General features: G+C 38.8%; 1 long non-coding RNA gene across 1 annotated transcript in view; it reads left to right on the top strand.

Annotated features, from left to right (window-relative positions):
* The first annotated feature begins 5,985 nt into the window (after positions 1–5,985).
* LOC307191397 overlaps positions 5,986–20,525 on the top strand; it is a 228,626-nt gene continuing 214,086 nt past the window's right edge. Inside the window, exon 1 of the long non-coding RNA XR_013829751.1 lies at positions 5,986–6,074. This is a non-coding gene — a long non-coding RNA (uncharacterized lncRNA). The remainder of the gene's footprint in view (positions 6,075–20,525) is intronic.

Genomic DNA, 20,525 nt, shown 5'->3' with positions numbered 1-20,525 from the left:
ACACAAATGCATATGCACACATACTGCTGACTAGAGTCATGACAGACAAGAGTCATGACAGAAACTGTCATTTCTTAATTGTCACCATTTATTGATTACCTATGTGAACCCTGTTCAGCTATCCTCCCCACTAGCTGAATTCCTGGATTCCCTTTGAGCCGGAAAATCAATTTTACTTGCAAATGAAAGGAGATGGTATTACCAATTGAACAGAGATGCAGAAGCAAATGTGATGTATGGTCTGTATATTCAGTGTCTGCCCCTCTCTCATGTGTGAAGCTTCTGCCAGTCAGAGCTTTGTTCACCTTCTGTGTAATTTTTGGTTCATCATGGAAATATTCGACACTGACATAAAATGGGAATCACATACTCTTGAGGTTGTGTTCTCTTACTATATCTGGTAGAATTGAGTCGATTCCCAAATGGCATTTGTTAATGCTTTGAATCATAGAGATAAAATTAGCAGAACTTTGTTAATTTGCTCAGCAATAAATAAATGAGAGCTACTCAGCAGCCTGGCACACTCATGAGAGTGCCATGCTACTTTAAAAAATCTTCGGGTGTTTGTTTTTCTCTTTCTGACTTACTTCACTCTGTGTGACCTACTCTAGGTCCATCCACCTCACTACAAATATCTCAATTTCGTTTCTTTTCATGGCTGAGTAATATTCCATTGTATATATGTGCCACATCTTCTTTATCCATTCATCTGATGATGGGCACTTAGGTTGTCTCCATCTCTGGGCTATTGTAAATAGAGCTGCAATGAACATTTTGGTACATGACTCTTTTTGAATTATGGTTTTCTCAGGGTATATGCCCAGTAGTGGGATTGCTGGGTCATATGGTATTTCTATTTTTAGTTTTTTAAGGAACCTCCATACTGTTCTCCATAGTGGCTGTATCAATTTACATTCCCACCAACAGTGCAAGAGTGTTCCCTTTTCTCCACACCTTCTCCAGCATTTATTGTTTCTAGACTTTTTGATGAGGGTGGGAGAGAGGGAGACGTAAGAGGGAAGAGATATGGGAACGTATGTATATGTGTAACTGATTCACTTTGTTATAAAGCAGAAACTAACACACCATTGTAAAGCAATTATACTCCAATAAAGATGTTCAAAAAAGAAATCTTCGGGTGAACAGTTTACAAATTAAATATTTTCTTCACCATTTTATCAAAGAGATAGCTCGAAGACATGGTATTTCAATTATTTGGCTTGGTTATAGCATATAACATCTTCAGAGGAGGGATTAAACCCCGATTCTCTTCATGAGACTGTTTCATTCATTAAGAAAATATTTTAATAGACACTTGTCCTTTGTCATTAGTTATTCATAGTTTGTGGGCAAAAAGATTTATTACACATTTCTGAGATTTTCAGGGAGTAAAGATAAGTTATTATAGAAATAGTTCATTAGGACACAGCAGTGATATAATTTTCCCTCTTTAAATTACTCATTCCTTAAATAGTTGTTAGGAGGGTTATTCAACCAACATGGACTAAAACAAAGGTCAAATTAATGATGAGTGGAAAAAAGTATGTGATGGATCTAGTCATTTTGGATTATTTTTTCATCTGGACATGTGTCCTTATCTGTATATGCTAACATTGACTATCAAACTCTCAATTTAAGACAATGAAATTACATTATCCAGTCAGAGCTCAAAAATTTCCTTTAACTTGACTTAATTATAATCTTAATACAAGTATACAGATAATTTTTAGGATTGTACAAATTGCAAAAAGCCTACTAACTTCTATTATTCTAATCCATAGCCAGTGTTTACAGAAGAGTCAGTGTGTTCAATAAATGAAGTGTGCAATGTTGGAAAGTCTGGCATAATTGAATTTCAGAAATGAATTCAAATACATTGTATTTGAATCACTCAGGACATGAGATGAATGCAAATATCACATCCTAATCAGCCAGAACATTCCTGAGAAAGGTCCCTTTCGAACCCCATGATAATCTATTCTCAACATTTATTACTCTTCTTATTTGAAACAATTTCTTCATTTTTGACTCTTGAACACAATGTACTTTGATTGTCCTTAAGTCTGACGGGTTTCTTCCTTGTAGCTTTTTTTTTCTTCCAGAGCTTCTTTGTTTTCCCAACCTTTAAATGTTGTAGTAACCTAGGGCTTATAGTCTTCAGTTATCACCTTGTCTCTGTTATACAAACTATGTGATCTTATTCAGTATGAGGCCTTAAAGCATCTTTTGTACACCGATGGTTCTTAACTTTTTACCTTCAGGTATGACTTTCCCTTAACCTCTGTATTTGTGTATTCAACAGCTCACTCAAAAGCACCACTGAATGTCTACCAGTAATCAGGAACTTAACGTCCAAAAAGAACTCTTGGTTTGCTTTCACAAATACATTCCTTCCCCAGGGCTCCACATCTCAGGAAAGAGCTCCGTCAGCTCCCCAGGTTCTCACATTTAACTCTTAAGCTTCCTCCTGGATCTCCTTCTCACATCACACATCCTTATCACCAACTGATCATCATGTACTTCTAGACCTACCTTCACGATGTATCCCACGCTGACATCTTCTCCTCATCTCCATTTCTACTTTCATCATCTTCTCCCACCTATAATATAGTAATAACCTCCTACCTAGTCTCTCTACATCTCATGGTCCAAGAGCCTAATTTGCAGAGAGGAGAGACTACTATCCTAAAAATAAAAGTCTTTTCAATTGTTTCACGTTATTTTTGGAATAAAATCCAATGTTCTTACAACAGTCTTTAAGATTCAATTTCATCTGACCTTGCAGTTTCTCAAACAGACCAAGCATATCCCATGCAGAGTCTTTGCATTTGCTGTTTTCTTTTCTCTGACCAGAAAGCTCTTTCCTCAGGTTCTCTCATGATTCCTTTCTCTTTTCATTCAGGTGTTTTTATAAATATCTCCTCCTCCGAGAGACCTTTTTTAACCACCCAATCTAACAGAATATTTACTTTATTATTCATACAATTAGCTTTGAATTATTTCTTCCAGCAATTAGTAATCTACTAGTCTACTATACATTTACTTTTATACCTATGTTTATATATTTTTTAACTCCATCTTCCTAGAGTCAAAAAATAAACTTTTTGAGAGGAGAAATTTTATGGGAGCAGAAATTTTTCCTCTGTTGTTCAGGACTATTTTTTAATTTCTTAGACTCATACTGGGAACATATGCGAGACCCTATTTGTTGAATAATATAATGTGATGAAGAAGATTCTCAGATTGTCAGTTGATTTGAGGTAATATTAATTTACTGAGCACCAGTGTGCAAAGTTTCATGCAATTTATTAAATAAATTATAATTTAAATATTAAAGCCTATATCTTCAACCAGAGAGTAGATGTGAAAAAAAAACCCTTCTTGATTAATTGATAAAATATTTGGTGAACATGAGGTGTTATTTAGTTTATTTTCAACTTATCCATAGGTCATGATGTATTTTCCTGAAGATGTAAAATGTACAGGCCTACATAAAGTGCTAATACATACTTGAAAGTTTACATTGATTTGTAAAAGTATTTATCATATAATTCAGGGACTGTGTTTGATCCTGTTGGTCAGAGACAGTATAACCGTTACCATCTGGGTGCATATTTCTACTCCACACATAATGCTCCTACTATTCTCTACAACGGGTGAGACAAGCTGGAAATCCTGTGGGGAGTGGTTTTCTCAATGATTCAATAAATATATAGTAAGTAGCTACTATATGCAAGACAGATATAGCGGTACATAAACATTCAAAAATATTTGTTCTTATGGATCTTACCTTTTACTGGAGGAGAAAAAACAAAATAAATAAGCAAACTATGTGTTAGGATAAATGATAGCAAGCGCTAAAGAAGTTAATGGCAGTCTGTGCATAATGGAAGAGGCCGTATGTGTACCCAGATCTCTGTTTTGTTCCCAAATCCTTTTTTCTTCTATTACATGAAATGGTGTAAGATGGAAATTACTGTCTGGTTAATAATTAATAATGCTTCCTTCTGTTTGGTTGCTTCCTTCAAAGAAGTATGATGAATTGAGGAAAATCCATTTCTTTTGAATGGCCTGCAGAGAATCTTTATAGAATTTACCCTAATGTCACCTACATCTTGACTTTGAGACTGTAATTACATTAGTTCAAAATCTGTTGCTATTGAATAATTTAAAATGTGATGGATATGCTTGGGAGAGATAATAATGACATATGGACTCATGACATATTTACATAGATATGAGAATGTGCTGTGGTTAGATTCTACTGCTGTCATCGGCAACTAATGCATGTCCAGAAAGGGAAAAATCTGATTTCAGAAAATGACAGGTGAAGTTGTCCTTTGAGAGCTGTTTCAGGAAAGCAGTTTTGTATGAGGCAAACTTAAAGCTTTTGGCAAACTTTCCAGAGAAATTTCATTTTATTAAGAGGCTAGGTACTCCAGGATTTGTTGCTACTCAGTTTAACTAGTTCCTGTGTTTATTAACGTGTGACTGTTTCTTATATCTCTGATACGCAGCCATTTTCTTACGTATTTTATAGCCAGCAGCCCTTCACTATGCTTTTTTGTTGTCCGTTATCCCAGTCATTTCATTTTTCTCACCAACTTGAGTAATAGCCAGATTCCTTTTTATCCTAAGTCTAGGAGCAGAAGGAAGATAGTAAAAAATGCCATATGAAAACCTGAATTCCCTAGGAGAGGTATCTTCCTGATTTCTGATTGGTTGTCTTTGCCAACGATAAAGAAATGTACTATCATTAAAGTCTGGCTGATAAACGATACTTTTTGGCAACACTGTTATACAGGCAATGGTGTCTTTTGGTCCATATCCAGTATTTCTCCTTGGAAGATCATACTTTGAATTGCAGCACCAGCCTTGGCTTCTTGTTTCCAGGTGAGCTATTTCACCTTGATGGCAGCATGAGATTGGTACTGTCATTACTTCTAGAGATGTTTCAGTGCTTCTGGCTGATTTCTGGCACCTCATTGAAGCATTACCCTGCCCATCCTGAATGCTTCTGTTTCTGTTTCTGTTCTGCCCTCATCAATTTTCCTCACATGCCAATCCTGTCAGAGTTGAGTTTTCATAATCACTGTGTCAAATTTGAAGAAGCATATGCATCCTGAACCCTGACCAGCGGGGATTTTATTCTGCCTGCTGAGGTTGTGTGGGTGGTATTTGCATTAGAATTCAGAAACCGGCTGTGTTTTGTAAAAATTGCCATTGGAATCTCTATAGGGATTGCATCAAACCTATAGAGGCTTTGGGTAGTATGGATATCTTAACAATATTAATTCTTCTAATTCATGAACACAGGATACTGTTCCGTTTATTTGTGTCTCCTTCAATTAATTTCATCAGCGTCTTGTAGTTTTCAGTAAAGAAATCTTTCAACTCCTTGGTTAAATTTAATTGTCAGCATTTTGTTGTTTTCATTCTATTATAAATGAGATTATTTTCTTTATTTCTTTTTAAGATAATTCATTGTTATTGCATAGAAACACTGCTAATTTTCGGATGTTAATTTTGTATTTGCAACTTTACTGAATTTGTTGATTAGTTCTAACAGTTTTCTGGTGAAGTCAGGACTGGAAGACCAGGGAACAACAACCTCTCAGGTGTTCCCAATTAGTCTTTCTGATTGATAAGGGCCAGGAGCTACACTCAGCAGTGGGTGGGCCTATGAATTCTCTCTTCAGCCTGGTGAAGCAAGGGAAACCTCCAAGTCTGGCAAGTCTTTTAGTCTGTGGTCTTGAGCTGACCTGCCCTCCAAGTTCCCTGGCCAAATGGTGCCACTGGCTTTGCTCTGTGGACTATCAGCTCCGCCTACTATACCCTTGGCTCAAGCATTGCTGGGCTATACAGCTTCCAGGTGTTCCTGATCAGGCTCTTCTGTCTGGGAGGAAGCCTGGGAGCTACACTTAGCAGTGAGCCACGCCATGACTCAGCAACCTTGCCTGATGACTCAAATCAGGCAAACCTGCGCCCCGCTGCGTTTCCTCGTCAGACTGTGCTCATCTTGGCTCTGCAGAGGAGCAAAGTTGCTGGTTGGGACTACGACTTGGGCGCTGCAGGTAGGAGCCCCCGTCTGCCAAGATTCTAGTGCTGGTTGTTGCAAACCCCTTCCCCTGTGCTCCCTGTCACGGGTTCCCAGCGGTCAAGGCCCACAGATTCCCCTCCAGTCCCCACGGGGGAAGACCAGAATGGGTACACCCAAGAAGTGACCCTAGGCTCTCTTTTCGCCCTGGAGGAAATGTAGACTTGGAGAGACCTCCGAGCATGGTGCTGTGCGGGCCTGTGGGAAAGAGAATGCAGTCAGCATGCAGCTGCTTCTCTTACGCTCCTAGTGCAGTCTGTCTTGGTCTTTGCGGTGCGGGAGGGCCTTCAGCCCTTGTGTTCTAGGATTCTCTCAGTGTTGTCTTGTCCATAAATAGTTCTTGTGAAGGGAAGCAAAGTCAGGAACGACCTATGTTGCCATCTCAGGGTCGTCACTCCCTTTCTTACAAATGTAAAAATTTCTAGCTATAGTTCCTACTTAATATATATATATGTATACAGTTATAGTTATACATTTTGGAATTTACATAAAATGAGAATATTTGTGAGAGCTTATACTGCCTGTTCTTTAATGGACTACAAATGATACCACGCCTTAATCATGCTGCATGTTTTTATTCCTTGACTTGCGTGCCTATACTTTATACACTATCCAAATATGTAATTGTCTGACTAGGAATCAAATGTTCTCCTCTAGGATCTTGTTTCTTGGCATTGCATTTCCCATATTTCCTTTAAGAAGAGAAAATCGCACTAAAAATAAATGTCAGCTAGCCATTTCCGAGCTATCCATAATGGAAAACTTCTGTTCCCACGGAACGTAGTATCACAGATTCTTACAGTTAAGAGGCTTTCGAGCTTGTTTAGGGCCCAGAACGATGGCTACAACCTTGTGGACGCTAAGTAAGAATTGTTTGAACTAATGAATACATCAAGTACCAGGCTTCATTTTATACACAGTGTTTTTAAAAAGTGTGTTCCAGAAATACAAATGACTTTGCCAAGGTAACCTGGTGTTCAATAAAAATAATTAGCTCTTCATTATAATACTCTGCCATCTAGATTTGAATGAATGGCTAGATTTAAGAGTATTAGTAATAATTACTTGAAATATGGACTTTAGAATCAGACTGTCCAATTTCAAAAGCTAGCTCTTCTGCTTGTCAGCTGTGTGACCTGAGGCAAGTCCCTCAACCACCTTGAGCCTCAGTTTCTTCATTTAAAAATGTAGATGATGATAGCACATACCTCATATCTGTGTAATAAGAAATTTGGCTGGGAGGTAGGCTCTGAACCCTTGGAAAAAGAATTTGGTTGGTCTATGACCTGGGTTCCTGGGAAGCAGCCTCTAAATTCATGGAATTTCCTCAGTAAGGAGTGTCTTTGCTATTCATGGTGGGCCCTGATCGTTTATCCTAATGAGGTGACTCAGGATAGAAGCTGGCTGTGCCAGAAAGACCAATCATGTGTTTACAGGGTTGGGGCTTTAAGCCACATGATATCGGCCCAACCTCTAGGGAGAAGAAGTAGACTGGAGACCGAGTCTAATGGCTAGCAGTTCAATCAATTATGCTTATGTAATGAAGCCCCAATATAAACTGTGAACAGCTGAGCTAAGGTACCTTCCCTGTTTGGTAACAATCCGTGTCCTGACTTCACAACAGAACCATGGAAGCTTCGCATTTGGAACCCTCCCTGACCTTGCTCTATATGCTGCTGCTTTTGGATGGTTTTGATTTATTTACTTTTGGCTGTAATAAAACTATACTCACAAGTATAGTGTTTTCCTGAGTTCTGTGAGTCATTGAACCTGAGGGGTTAGTAAGAATCTCTGAATTCCTAGCCAGTTGGTCGGAAGTGAGGGTGGCCTGAGGACTCTTGAACTTGAAGCTGGTGTCTGAAGTGAGGACAGTATTGGGGAGGACTGTGCACTTTGTCTGTGGTGTCTGTAGTGACTGTGGGTAGTTGATGTCAAAAGTTACTGGAATATCTCCAAGTTACTGCGAGAATGAAATGGTGTTCACTCTTACAATTAATGGTTCAGGTTCTTCATGACTGATAAATATGGCAATCGTAATAAGCGTTAGTCATTGTTTACTGAGTATGTTTTATTTAACCCTTAGAACCATTCTATAAGATGTTTCTATAAAGCCACTTTTCAAATTGTTTAAGGAAATATATTTAGTAAGTGATGAACGGACATTAAATAAAAAGTCTGTGCTCCTTAGTACAATGTAATACAGCTTTTCCCACTTATTCTAGCCTAAGGCTGGCATCTCATTTTCCAGAAGAAATTATTATGGGTACAATCTCTTAAAATTTTGGCCTGATTTTTTGTTGGTAAAAGAAGAGGAATGGAAAATTTACCTCTATATTTCCTTATAATGGAACTACTCATTACTGTATAGAATGTTTGGCTATCTGTCATAACAAATAGACCCCAGAAATTAAAATAATGCAAGTTCAATATGCTTATTTCTTAATAAACTTTATTAAGGTTTATTTTTATTTGTTTATATATTTTTTTCTGCGGTACGTGGGCCTCTCACCGTTGCGGCCTCTCCCGCTGCGGAGCACAGGCTCCGGAAGCACAGGCCCAGTGGCCACGACCCACGGACCCAGCCGCTCCGCGGCACATGGGATTCTCTCGGACCGGGGCACGAACCCACGCGCCCTGCATCGGCAGGCGAACTCCAAACCACTGTTTATTTTTAAATAAACAGTTTATTTTTAATAGAAGTACTGGGTTTATAAATACATCCATGGGGCTGCTTCTTGTGGTATTCAAAAAAAACCCAAACTGATAGAGGATCTTCCATCTTCAAGTAATGGCTCCCAAAGCTTCCTTGGGTGTCATCTCCAATTAAGCTGAACAGAAGTGGTGGGAAAAAATGGGGATAAAATAGGAAATGTTTATATGGTTTAAGCCTAGAAGTAATTTCAGCTCACATTCTGTGGACTAGATCACAGTCGTATGGGCACATCTAACTGCAAAGCAGGCTGGGAAGTACAGCATAGCTGTGGCAGAAGAGGAAAAATGCAATACTAGCAGTTTAGTATTTCACTGTTAATTTTTCATATACTTTCTTTGCAGCCCCATTAAATCCTGGCAGAAAGTAGTCAATAACAATTAAGTGACCATTGATTATCTCCTTAAAGTCCTCCCTTTCCATAAAAATACCCTCTTGCCTGCCACAGCTGAAAAATGTTATTCTTTTTCACTGGCTGGTTCCTTTTGCCTAAAATTCCACTGTAGACATTTCAAGCTTTTGGTATTCACTGTAGAAATTTACCATAGGCATTTCTGGCTTAATTCCTTATTAAAATGCAAATTACATCATCAGGGATAAATGTTATCAGCCATTTATACCTTGGAAAGCACGTATTTATCAGACGCTTTGCTACTGGCTCTAGTTCATTGAAAGAGTCTTTCCACTGGTGGGAGTGGGGAGAAACATAGGCAGGCAGGTCACCAAGTGAAATGGGCAAATGCAAAAGCTCCATCGCATCTATTCTCACAACGCTGTCTTGAGAAAGCTGGGATTCATTTATACACACTCCAACACGTGTGCTGGGTCTCTTACTTCTTCAAGGAGAGTGAAATAATAGATCTGATTCTGGCAATCTTAAATATTCATTTCTTCTGAGTAAATGAAATATAAAATGTTTAAGATTCTTCCTGCCTTTTTTTCTTTTCTGCTTTTTATCATAAAGCTGAATGTTTGCTTCTCTTCCTCCTTCTCTTGGTCTAAATCCTGTGGCAAAAAAAAGAGTGGAGAGATGGTGTTTGCTAGTCCCATGGATATGGAAATATATAATTGCAGAACCTTGGGGTTAAGGAATGGAAAACTGTCCTGTTGTGATTGCGTAGTGTGATCCAGACCTCTATTTTATAGCAGGTCAGTTATGTACCCTCTGACTCACACCACCCTTTCTCCTGATATTTTCTGTCTTTTAGTTCCAAAATATTATTTTTTTAAAAAACTGAACAGAAGAACTAACATTGCTCTACTGCAAGTAGAGTTTCTTAAACCTTGCACCTATGACAGAGTTTCCCATACCACACCTTCCAATTCATTGAGGAACAGCGTATTTCACTGCATAACTCCTAATCTTGCAGGTCTATTTCAAAAGCCTATGCAATAGACAACCACAGACTTTATTAAAGTTCTTACCTATAGGTGCTTATCCAATTGACATATGTAATTACATATTTAAAACTGACAAACATTGCTTATGGTTATAACTCTTCTTTTTACTTGATAAAGTCCTGGCAAGTGAGCAGACATAGGCTGCATTCCCTTTGAACAAAAACTTCATCTCTCTTGGTAGAGAGAGGTAGGAAAGAGGTAGGAAAGAATCACCAAAATGAGCACTTAGGATGTCACAGCAACCCTAGATCCTCACAGAATGTGACCTTTCCTGAGGGTAAGCGTAGCCTAGGTAGAATGTTACTCAGAATCATCATTTCAGACCTCTTATACTTAGAAACAATGCTGCAGACATACAGTAAAGGGAGGACCAGGAAGGAAGGGAAGGAGGAGGAGGGAGAATTCTTTCCCATCAGTGGTTTCCAGAAAGGTGGATGAAATTAGACATTGCCACCACTTGTTTTCAGAGTAGACTTTAAGTGGTGGCTAAAAATGATCAATTAAAAACTAATAGAAGGGAGATAGATCAAAAATTCAGGTGGTGAGAATTTAAGGCAATGACATTTCATATTGATATTTTTCTTAAAGAAAACGTATCCATTTGAAGTGTCTTGATTTGTCATATATAATCCCCTAATATTTCTTCCATTCTTTATGCATTTATTTTGCTTTCTTATTTAGGATTCTGTATCTACATAAACATTTATACACATATACAGATATACTGTAAAATGTATTTTCTTTCATAACAGTCTTGTTTTCAACCAGAAATAAAGATGGCAGGAAAGTTAAGGACCAATGGGAGAAAAACTGAGACTCTTTTATCAAAAGAATTTGAACTGAACAAATTCAGATCAGCTCAGAGAATATTTTGATGTTATGTCTGGTTTTCAATCCAGCAGTTTTATATAACATACAGCTTTGTTTCCTCTTCATCCTGGTTCATTTAAGCCTTATTTTAGAAAACAAAACAAAGCAAAAAAATGAATTTGGGCCACATATCAGGGGGGAAAAAAAGCCTATTCAAAACCATGCAAATTAGCATAATATGCTAATAGCATGTAACAAGTTAAAATGAATACATTCAGGCCAAGTCATGGCCGATTTCAAGACTGAGTAACCTGTGCCAGGCAGGTTTTCGTCCTCACAAATGTGTCTCTGCAGTATTTCTAGGGACCAGTGTGACTGCAAGTACTACAGGAAGCTCCGGATAACAATGAATTGTCTGGAATATTCTATACACAATGTGACTAAAATAGTATGTGATAGTTGAAAATTCTAATTTTTGCCCCAAAATTTGTATCTTAAAAAAAATATAACTTCTGAGAGGCATGCTACAGAGGATTGAGAATGAGACCTTTGGCCTCCTACTGCCTGAGTTCAGATTCTAGCTCCATCTTTTAATAGCTATGGAAATGGGAAACGACTTATCTTTCTGAACCTCAGTTTCCTCCTCTATCAGAGAATAATAATGAGGATAATTTCTACCTCATGAGGTTGTAGTTTAAGGCATTTAGAGTCTGGCACAAATAAGGGTTTAGTTAGTATTGACTATCGGTAGGATTGCTTACCTTCCATTTAAAAGCAAAATATTTTACCAAGGTAATGAGAATGGGGGTGGGAAACCCTCAGTTTGGGTTTGGCATAAAGAAAAAAGACCGTAAGCCTCACTCCGCCTTAGATGGACTCAGCCACTCATGCCCTTTTATTTCTGGTCTCTTTGCTTATCTATGGACTTTAGGGTAAGGTAAGAATGGAACCCCTGCTTTCCTCAATTGCCTTGATTGACCAGGCCCTAAACACACCTGCTTCTTTGGACCATATATCACACTGGTATTAATATATAAAATAGCATCCTGTTGTACCCAGGAGATTCAGCCTTGATTATCTTGGAGAAAATTCCAAAATAGGAAAACTTGCTATCCAAATCATTGATATCAGCAAGGATCACATAATCTTGTCATTAAAAATTATTTTATTCATCTCCAACTTTCCACCTGTGTGAAGTAGTGTCTTCTGAGACGCAGATGCCAAATTGGGATTAGCTGTGCAAGAAATTTATTGGCAAAAATGCCTGTGAGGAAAACTCAGGAATAAGTCAGAAAAGATTCAGAGAATTGTCAGACCAAGATGCAGGTCTAATTCCTATGAAGGAGAGAAGGAAGCAAGGAAGGTTGAGTAGAAAAAGGTTTTGACTATAGAGCAGTTCAAAGGAAGTTTTAGCAAAGCCAATGAGGAGCTCTCGAGCCAGAGTCACCAATCATAGGAGTCTCATATCTCCCAGGAAATGGCCTGGCTTCATATCCTTGTTGCATTCAGTCACTGGCTGTGAGCAATCTGGTGGAAAGCAGGGCCGCTGAGCAGACACATCAGGAGATTTCAGTGTACATCACTTGGGTCCACCGGTCAGTTATGCTCCCTGTCGTGAGATATATGAGAGGCTACTTCATGGCCACCAAACCATCTGATGCTTGAACCTCTTCCTCTATGCTGTCTCCTCTCCGTAATGATGAGATGTCACCACCTCCTCTACTCAGGCACCAGCTTGGCTCCCCATCCCCTTCCCTCTCTGCCTTTTCTTTTATCTCAACTGATTTTCAGAACACTCCTTATGCCTTTGACTGTATCACAATAAACTCCGAAGACAACTGTGATGTTTAAATTTTTTGTTTAGGGTTAACTATTAGCCACACTCTAGATATATAAAATGTAAATAATAATTCCCAGAGCAAGCACGATCTCCAGTTGTTATTGCTCTTTGCCAAGGCTGATAAATTGTGGTAGAGAACCAATGACATGAAACTTTACAGACTCAGAAGGACAGATCAGAGTGTTAAAATGGTGTAGGCAACAGTCTGCATTAATATTGTGCTTTGTTCATTGATGATATTTATGATCTGATTGTAAGAACAAATGAATATTCAAATATCCTGAAATCTTTCCAAATCTATAAACAATAAGCTTTCCCTTTTTTGCTTTCATCAGTGTTTACTAATTTAAACAATGATGGAAAATGATAACCAACGATAATCAAGTCAATTACAAAATGGACTTTACAGAAAAGAGCATTAAACTTCAAACCAGTGACAGTAATCAGGTTACCAAGCTTCCAAATGTACATAGGCCAAACAGTTCTCATTAATGTTTTCAAAACTTTCAGATGTGGTAGAATTTTATAGCAAATTGTAAATGACTTACGAAAAGAAAAATTTGTAGTCAGTCTCTGGCTAGAGAAACAGAGAAAGGGAGAAACTCCCAGAGCTAATTCCACAGTGCTTTGCAGTTAGCTTTATTAATTCCAAATGCCCAAATAAGGTAAATCACATTTTTTCCTCTAGTGTTTTAGCTCAGGTTTCCACAGCAAAATACCACCGATAAGGTAGCTCAAACAACAGAAATTTATTTCTTACAGTTCTGGAGGCTGGGAGGTCTACCACCGAAGGCCAGAAAGGTAGATTTCATGCTGAGGCCTCTTCTTTTGAGCTTGTAGGTGGCCACCGTCTTGCCGGGTGCTCACATGACCTCTTTTTTTGTGAATATGGGGAGACAGAGCAAGCTCTTTGGCATCTGTTCTTGTAAGGACACTCATCCTGTCATGAGCACCACCCTACACTCATAAGTAAATTCAACCCTAATTACCTCCCCAAAGTCCCATCTCCAAATATTATTGCATTGGGGGTTAGGACTTTAGTTTGTAAGTTTTTGGGGTGGGAGCAAAAATGTTCAGTCCATAATATAAAGTAATTGCTGTAGCTTCAGAGCTCACATCTGTAACACAGCATGAATCACAGCATGATCAAATTACAATACCTCCCAGCTTAGCTGGAGGTCCATTCTTTTTCATCTCCAGTCTCTTTGCAGATTCTCTCATGGATCCCCAGGTTCTTGACAAAGATCACTGTTTTATTCCTTCTTTGTATGGAAAGTTATCTGCTGTGAAATTGGGGTGTCAGGGATGTTCCTCAAAGCCAGCTGCCGTAACAGTGACGACCTCCTGGTCTGCTGTTTTGGGCTACTTCCAGGCTACTCACCATAGCCAAACTGAGATCTTAGAGTTACTGATTAAACCATTACAACATGAAGCAATGCCCCATATGTAGTATAGCATCACTGCCATCCCAGTGCCATCTTGCTGCCTCTGTGGTGCTGATGTAAGTCTCTGCTGATTCTTCCAGGACTCTGTGAACAACCCAGGTGTCCTACAGCAAAACCCACCAAGTATTACAGCTCTTTGTCATCCAGATTGTCACACACATGCAACATGCATGCATATACACAAATACACAAACACAGAATTGTTTTCCCACCAAGCCACCTAGAGTGATATCAGTGGTTACTTATGATACAGAGACCAAACTCTCTCTGCCTCAATACTCGGATGGTGTAGAGTATTAAGCACAAGTCCAGATTCTTCTTCCCTTATGGTGAAGTTTATCTCAGATGCCTCATTGGCCTTTTATCTCCATATTGCTCCGCCAGGCTTCTTCTGTTTCCTTCTATAGATTTCGGTACACATAAAATTTCAGAGAGAAAGGTCAGAATCTATTGACAAAGCTGGTTTGATGCTATGTTTAGCCAAAAGTTTCTGTTGTAACCTTCTTCACAATGAAATGGGTACATGCCTTATATTGAGATATATAGATAAATAGGTAGATAGGTAGGTAGGTAGATAGGTATGTAGGTAGGTAGATAAATAATGGGTTTTTATTCTGAAAATTTAATCTGATAAGAAAAGCATTGTAATTGACTGTAGAGCACAGGGAACTGTATTCAATATCCTGTAGTAACATACAATGGAAAAGAATCTGGAAAAGAATATATATATACATCCATATATATTCTTATATATATGGATAAGAATACATATATATATAATATCTATATCAATTCTGTATACCTGAAATGTAAATCACCTATACTTCTAGAAAAAAAAAAAGAAAAGCACTGTATCCTATCAACCCAAACAAACAATGACAGGGTCTCATTGTGGACGTCAGTGCTGTGGGGAAATAATCTTGATACTCTGGACTGCTTTTCCTCTGACTCTAACTTTCATGCTATATTATGAGGTTGAAGAACAATAGAATAAAAATCATGACAGTTCTAATATGTACTTCCTCGATATGCCTTGCAAACCTCATTCTTGGGGTGAAATTCTACAACTTTCTAAGTGTTAGTATCAATAGGTCTGACTTTTAAAGGAAGCTCCACAGGTGAAAGATACATGTGCAGGTATCTGAGCTCCAGAGGAATACACTCGCCTGGTTCAAATCTTGCCTTGTGGGGCTTCCCTGGTGGCGCAGTGGTTGGGAGTCTGCCTGCTAGTGCAGGAGACACGGGTTCGAGCCCTGGTCTGGGAGGATCCTGCGTGCCTCAGAGCAACTGGGCCCGTGAGCCACAACTACTGAGACTGCGCGTCCAGAGCCTGTGCTCCGCAACGGGAGAGGCCACAGCAGTGAGAGGCCCACGTGCCGCAAAAAAAAAAAAAAAAACCTGAGCTCTGAAATTAAAGCTGCGTTATATCAAGTGTCTTGGGAATCTGAGATTTGTGTCTTACTGGCTTCCTCAAGTTTCATTTCTTAACATGAAAAAAATTCTCCCATTCACGTCTTAGGAAAGAGAGAATACGCAGACTTTAGGAATTTAACAGCATCTAATCACAGCAGCAATACCCATGGTAGCAGATCTGTAGACACAACAGCATGGAAGTTTAACTGCTTGTTACTCTCATAAATCTGCTTGCTGTCACTCTAGCTGTCCCTCTGTCTCTTACTGTCTCTCTGTCATGCCACGCTAGGAACTGATTTCATAGTTGACATGTTGGTCTCATTTCCTAAACTGTAGCTTCCTCCAGGCCAAAGACCACATCCTCTTACCTAGAGCATCTGGCAAGTCCTGGGACATGGTCAGTGTTCCATCAGCATTTGATTTTAAAAGAAGAATTAAAAAGGGCCTGTTAAACCTGCATTCAGACTGCTTCTGGGAGGCAACTTGATGTAGAATTGCTAGCCCAGAGTATCAGTATTTCCCTGGGGCTGCTCTGGTGATGGTGCACTGGCTGGTTCTGTGCCCCTTTCCCCAGAGGGAAGACGCAATGTCCTCCTGCATCCCTCATGACAGTGCTCAAGGGTGATTCATGGATGTAGGTCCAGATGGAAGACATATACTGCTTGTTATAGTGTAATTAGCAATCTGATGGGGCTCTACCATATTAGGAAGAAAGTATAGCATGGGTAAATGGGGAGACTTCAGTCTTTTAGCCTGAATTTGAGTCCTTTTCAATTACTAGATGTATTACTGTGAACTAACACTCCTGAACGTTAGCTTTTTATTTTCAAAATGGAGAAAATAGTATCTTCTTTTCTGTGGATTTTCATATATATGATCTGAAATAGTACAAGTAAAAAAGCCTTGTAGATCATAAAATATCATTGGAATAAAAATATATCATTGCTATCTTATCTATAATAAATTTACTGATGGTAAGGCACTGAAATCTTCTATCAGATACTCTTGCAAAGTCTGGTCACTCAGTGTAAATTATGCAAGAATTGGATAATTTTGTAGTAAGTTCTGAAATAAATGCAAAGCCCTCCAGTTGCAGTTTGCATTGGGTTACATATTGAGATATAGGTGCAATAGGTACTCCTAGCAAATGAGGCAGCAAGTGAGACCAGTCTCCAGACTACCTGATCCCAGTTAAGAATATCAATGACTTAAAAGAAAATTCCTACCAGCAAAACCATAATAACTTACCACAGGAAGGACATGGCTTACAAGACCATAAAATGAAAGCTATATTTTGTCTGTACATGTAATGAGAAACAAGAGTTGCAGTGGAGGCAGCCCCGGGAATCATACCCCACAGAAGCATGCAGGAGCCCTAAATAATCACTGGTGCCCTAAGACCTGAAGAAGGGGACGTGTCCTGATATAAAAGATGCAGCAGCCCCTGTGGCAGCCCCAGACTTGCTGATGCCCAGGAGAATCCTCCGCTCATCCAGGGTGAGGCTTGGAGCAACTGCCGCTGCTCTTGTCACTGCAATCAAGGTTTCTGGAAGCTCTCCCCCACTTCCCTTGACTTCAAGCCTTCAGTAACAATGTTCAACCTGCCCCCAATCATGTGCATTTTTTCTTTCATGAAGAAATGCCTATACTTAGAGATGGGGGATTACTCTTTGTAGCAAAGCATTCTCTGTATTTTCAAGTTGATGGTATTAATATATACATGCCATGCGGAATATCTCAGTTGTGTTGACAGAGTGATACCATAAACTGTTTAGTCATAATGAGTCGTAGCTTTTTAGTTTAAGAGCTGTATAATTTTTTTGGGGGGGGTGGGGTGGGTTCTACTTAAAGTGACAGTGGAACTACATTAAGTCCCTAGGACCAGAAACCTAAAAGTAAAAACAAGGCTCCATCATTTTGTTGGAAGGCATCTTTCTGTAAATTAAACAAATTGCCCAAATGCCTCTTTCTCTGATTGCAGAGACATTCTTCATGAGTAAATTCCCTCTGGGAGTCAAAATGTACATCCAGTAAGAGTTTCAGTCAAGCATCTAGGAATCTAGGCTTTTGATGTGTGATTAGCTTTCCCTCCTGATGTGTCCTTCCTACGCATCGAGTTTAGAGAGTTGTTTTTGTCCTGCGCCCAAGTCTCACTGCATCTGTCAAAGAACAGCCCAGTTCAGCACACAGCAGATTCCAAGGCTGCAGCTTTCCATATGCTTTCTATCCCATAGCATTTGGGTCCAAGTACACATTCGTTCTTGTTTCTTTTTTTTTTTTAATTCAGGCATTCTCAAAGTATTTATTAGAATCTTGCCAGATGAATGTGTGAACCGGTAATATAGAGGATTACAGTGAGGTGTACAACTGTATTCTTAAAGTTAAGAGCTTTGTCATTCAGACATAAAGACAGGAGGCCACTGTTTGTTTTGCATGCCATCTTATCTCCAGAAAATATTATAGATTCTGGCACATAGTAAACCCTCCATGTTTATCAGATGAATGAATGACTTAATAAATGAATGAGTCATTATACTACAAAGGGTCATGTAAAGTGTCTTAAGAGAAAAAGAAAACACTCCACCTTTTGGGATCTTTGACTACCCTTATCGTGGGGCCAGAGGTGACTCTTTGGGTGAACACTCTTCAATTAATAACCCCCAAACACAGCTGGGAAAGTCTACAGCCCTACATTTACCACTCTTTTATTTTGTTTTATTTTGTTGCGAGATGATCACCGCAGAAAGTCAGTCTAGTTAACGTCTATCACCACACAGTTACAATTTTTTTTCTTGTGATGAGAACTTTTAAGATCCACTCTCTTAGCAACTTTCAAATATGAAATACAATATTAACTATAGTCACCGTGCTGTACCTTACATCCCATGACTTGTTTATTTTATAACTGGAAGTTTGTACCTTTTGGACCCCCTTTATCCATTTCGTCCATCCACACCCCCTGTCTCTGGTAACCACCAGTCTGTTCTCTGTATCTATGAATTTGCAGGGTTTTTTTTTTTTTATTCCACATATAAGTGAGATCATATGATATTTGTCTTTCTCTGTCTCACTTATTTCACTTAGCATAATGCCCACAAGGTCCCTTATTTACTGGACTCTCTTGAGTGGACAGGGTACAGCTTTAGTTGGAAAAACCTGGAAGAGTTCACCTTATTTCTACACTGCTACACTTTTTTGTTTTTTATCCAAGTTCAGTATTTGATATCCAGACACCAAATTAAGTCCAAATGTTCCCTAAAGGCACTTTGAATAATTGTTACCGATGCCAGGTCACAGTGGATTCTGAAAACAGGGAGGGCTTTCCCGTGCAGAGATAGGGATCATTGTACCATATGGCAAGATGCTCACAAGTAAACTCCCGAGGGGAACAAATACACAACACATTTAGAGAAATAGGAGAAATATTTCAGTGTGGTGTTTGGGTTTTCGGTGAAGGAAGAACTGATGTCTAGAAGGACAGGTTTGGGCAAAGCAGTCTTCTTTCTGTCCCTTATTTTGTGTCCCATGTCAAGGTCCTTGTTATTTCGTCTATTTGGAAGGTCATTTACCTATATCATTTCGTGAATTTTTCCTTCACAACATTCAGACACAACTCAAATTTCCTCTCCTCAGAGATCCTTCCTTGACTACCTAACTGAAGCACTTCCCTGTCATTCTATAATGTTAGCCTATTTTATATTCTTCAGAGCACGAACAATATTTTATGTTTCTTCATGTTCACCATGTTTATGCCACTTATACTCTCTTTGCAGTCACCCCTCTCCATTGCTATGTCCAAGTGCCTGGCCAAGGATAACTTGGCGGAGACTAACTGAGGGGTAGTAAAGGGCTTTGAATTCTAGATTTTTTTGAGTGGACAAAAGGGATTCATTGGAATTTCTTTAGCTATGGGAGGGCACACGTCTAGAATTGTGCCTCAGAGAAATTACACTGGTGGCAACATGCAGTCTGGACTAAAGAAGAGAGATCCTGACACAGAGAGTTCAGGAAAAATAAGGATGTTAAATTGCTTTTTTCACTATTTGATGTGGAAAATATTGCTCCAAGTTATATTTCTTTGTACAATATAGTAGCTGTTTAGACTAGAAACAGGTTTTAAACTAAAGGAAATCTATTATTTAAGACCTGTTAAATATCATGCATTATACATATTTCCCAAAGCAGCTATTAGTGTGTGTGTGTGTGTGTGTGTGTGTGTGTGTGTTTAACAAAGTCTCATTTGGTTGCTAAAAGCTATCAACATGGCTCTATAAAGATGAAGACAACTGTTAACCAAAGGACCTAAGCATTTTAACCCAGACAATGCAAAGCGTCTTGGAATTCAGAATCTACTGTAATTATTGCTGTTAAAAAATAGTGACGGCTATTTAAAAAGCTTCCTGTCTTGAGATGGTATGTCCTTGTGTTCCAGGAACTTAATGAGGGATAATAATAATGATTATGATAATGATAATCTCATCAAAATCATGCAAGTATCTTTAAAAAGCCTAAAATGAGTTTCCTATTGAGATGATGAATAGGATTGTTTTCAGGCCAAGTAGAGAATTGAATTTCTACATAGTCCAATTAACTTCACACAGAGGAAAAAAAGACCACAACTATTACGTGGCTCCATGCTTTACTCTCAACCATGTGCGACAACCACAACAGATCAACAGTATAGTTATTGAGCAACTAATGTGCAAGGTACTGATGGTTGAAAACTATTTACAAATATATGTCACCGGCCAATTAGGAAACTATATAAAGTGTGGATAAGTCAGTACAAACATCGCACGTACTGGCAAA

This window comes from Stenella coeruleoalba, assembly GCF_951394435.1.
Source record: "Stenella coeruleoalba genome assembly, chromosome: 9".
Classification (NCBI taxonomy): Eukaryota; Metazoa; Chordata; class Mammalia; order Artiodactyla; family Delphinidae; genus Stenella; species Stenella coeruleoalba.
Note: the sequence above shows the minus strand (reverse complement) of the source record. Positions and strands in the feature narration are given on the sequence as shown.